A 3,584-nucleotide genomic window follows, 5' to 3' on the forward strand; every position below is an offset into this window, starting at 1 on the left:
AATTGTGAGGTTCATAAAAAAAGTATGAATATGGAAGTCCTAAGAATAGAAAAGTAAACTAGATGGAATTTGGCACATATTATTTCCTTTGCCTAGAATGCTTTTTTTTTTTTTTTTAATACCTGTAGAACTTCTTTACATCCTTCAAAACCTAGGTCGAATATTACCTCCTGGCTTAAACCTTTCCTGATCCATGAAGTTCACGCCTTTCTTCTCTGAGCCTTTATGATAGTTGGTACATAGCACTGTGGGATTTTTCAGATTGAAATACAATTAGTTGCCATGGGTTGGTCTCCTCTGATAGATTTCGAGTTCCTCTTTGTCAGGTAGCATGTAGTGTTTGTGGAGAGAATGGCAGGATGGCAGAAGTGGAAGATGCCCAGGCATGGGGTAAAAAGAAATGGGGAATGTGGTTCCCAAGCATCCTGTGAACAGACCAGAGAGGGAGGAATGCCATGGTTTAAGGAAGACATGAAAAATCAGCTTGGGCCAGACTTTGGAGCCTCCCTAAGGCAAGCGGACAAGTTCTAATTGATATAGTGGAAGGAATTATAGGATTTTGATCAAGAGGGTGACATGATGAAGCAGGTGCTTCAGGGAGATTAATGGTATAGTCATGTGAATTTGAAAGATGGATTTGGAGATAGTTGAACCAATGTAAAAGCCAGAAAGCCATTGTGGAATAAATGATTAGCATCTAGACAAAGGCAATGGGAATACGGGATAAGGGGCAGTTCTGAGGATCAAGCCTAATATTTCCCCCATTTATTCAGCCCCACCCCTTCTGGTCCTCATGCTATTGCTCTTATCATTGCTCCCTGCTTTCCACCCACTCATGTTCTGTGTTCAGTTTTATGAATTCAGCCCAGCCTTCAGGGTTGCCTCCTTTGCTATGGACTTCTATAAAACATTTTTAATTAACTCTGACTTTCAGATGCTCTCCACAGCCAGCCTCCTTTCCACCCTCAGCACCACATCCTCAATTTATTCTAAACACCAACGAAGTTGATCCAGACCCTGCAGGTGGCCTCCTGTTGTTCCTCTTGGGACTGAACCAACACTTTTCTTCTAGGTGTAGAGAGAACCTTAAAAGTGCTCCCTGCCTCTCTTGGGATTCTTATAGCTCAGAATATAATGTCAGCTAACCTCCTCCTACAGGTATGGGATGGCACCTGGAAACCTCTTTGCTAGCCAAGGAACTTCAGTGTCTTGTTGTCCATCTTTTTATGACCCACAAAACAATAGTACCTACCCCCATTAATCCTAACTGCCAAGCACAGAGGATGGAGGACCTGTGAAGAAAAGGAAAGGTGAAAGTTTAAAGTGAAAGGAAGGACTCATTTAAGTATTAGCATCTCCCCTCCAAAGTGACTAGAAGACTCCTTCAAAATCTTTTCCAAAGTTTCCTTTCCCCACATAGAGAATAATAATTTCCTATTCAGTGTTATTTAATGTTTGGTGTGTATTGCAGTGTGGCATTATCTTCTTTGGCCTGGAAATCTAATCATCACCCAGAACATGGTCTTTAAAGAAATCACTATTTTGAATGTCCTATAATTATTTAGAGATACGTATTTTAAATATTTGCTCTATTGAGGATATCTTGATGATCTGTCTCACACCATCTAAACCTTACTATGTTCTGTCTTTGAAATTTCTTCAAATTGCCTTCTGTGTTAGTCAGCTTCCTGTCACTATAACAAAATGCCTGAGGTAATTACCTTATAAAGGTTTATTTTGGCTCATGACTGGTTGGCCCCATTGCTTTGGGTCAACAGCAAGGCAGTAGGACATCAAGGCAGGAGCATGAGGCAAAGCAAAACCACTCACCTCCTCATAAGCAAGAAGTAAAAGAAGGAATGAGGAAGGAGCTGGATTCACTGTCCCCTCCATGGGCACACTTCCAGTGACCTATTGACCTCACATAAAGTACCATCTCCAACAGGCTTCACCACCTCTCAAAAGCACTAACCTGGGGACCAAATCTTTAACATATGGTCCTTTGGGGGACATTCAATATCCAAAATACAGCACTTCCTAGATTTAAACCTCCACACACCCCAGCTCCTGGAAATCACTGAGACGGTCTCTACCCTCATAGTTTTGACATTTCTGAATGGAATCATGTACATGAAATCTATTAGCACGTGGACTTTTGAGTCTAGCCTAATTTATTCAGTGACTAAAAGACCTGATAAGAATAATTTTAGGGAAGAAAAAAGTTTATTTAGAGGCTCATGGTTTCAGAGGCCTCAGTCCATAGTCAGCCAGCTCCATTCCTTGGGGCTCAAGCTGAGGCAGAACATCATTGCAGAGGAGTGTGGCAAAGGGAACCAGCTCACAGGGTGATCAGGAAATAGACCCCACACACCAGATACCAAATATATACCACCAAAGCTATGCCCCTAGTGACCCATCTTCTCCAGCCACACCCTACCTGCCTTCAGTTACCACTCAATTAATCCCACCAGGGGACTCGTTCACTGATTGGGTTAAATCAGAGCCCAGTCATTTGTCCTCCAAACCTCCTTGAATTGTCTCACCTCACATCCAAACCATAACAGATGAGTCTACTTAAAAATGAATTTCAGTTAAGAAAAGCACAGGCCACTTTATGATCTTGAATTCCTGAATTGTAGATATGTGCTCAGCCTTCACCACCTTGCCCTCCACGCTCCCAGCCCTGAGCCTTTGCCCTCCCTTAGAGCACTGGCTTCTCAGGCTCACTCACTGGCCCTTTCTAGAATTTCACTCCGATTTATACATTGGGTGTATAAATATATATAGGGTGTATACCCCTTGGGTTTATTTTTTTTTTTTTTGGTCACTCCAGGGATTACACTGTCCAGCTGAACTTTTTAAGTCTACTTAGAGTTAATATCTTAACAGTTCTTGGAAAATGGAGAAATCTTAGAACCATAGTGGCTCTTGACCCATCCTTGGTGATGTCATATATACTACATCCACACTGTAACGCTCACATGAAAGTGGTTTTTGCATTAATATATGTGCTTTTCAAGAAGAAAAAGATAGACTTTTAGACATTCACCAACATAGTTACTCCTTCCAATGCTTTTCATTCTACTACATATCATTCTATGAGTTTACATCTGCTTTAATTTATCTTTATTCTAGAAAATTCCTTCAGCATGTCATGTAGTATAGGTTTACTGGCAACAGAGTTTTCAATTTTTCTTTTATCTGAAAGTGTATTCTATCTTCTTTTTAAAAAAATCAGATTCAGCCATAGAACAGGTAATTTCAGGCTGCCATTCGCCTGCAGCTTGCAGACAGATTGCTAGGGTTCAGTGCCTGGGTGCTTCTTAGAACCTGATCTTATCGGAGCGAACACCGAGCGCGGGGCGGCCGAGTTCCAGCTCCCGGAATCGCCCTGGCCCAGGGCTGCGGAGCCTGCGGAGGCTGCTTCTTGGACCCTGCTCCTATCAGAGCATACACCAAGCACTAAGCGGCCGAATTCCGGCTCCCGGAACTGAGCCCACGGGGACTGCTTCTTGCAGCCTACTCTTATAGGAGCTTACACCGAGCACGGAGCGGCCGAGTTCCGGCTCCCGGAACTTCCCTGG

This window comes from Marmota marmota, unplaced genomic scaffold (genome assembly GCF_001458135.2).
Source record: "Marmota marmota marmota unplaced genomic scaffold, marMar, whole genome shotgun sequence".
Classification (NCBI taxonomy): domain Eukaryota; kingdom Metazoa; phylum Chordata; class Mammalia; order Rodentia; family Sciuridae; genus Marmota; species Marmota marmota.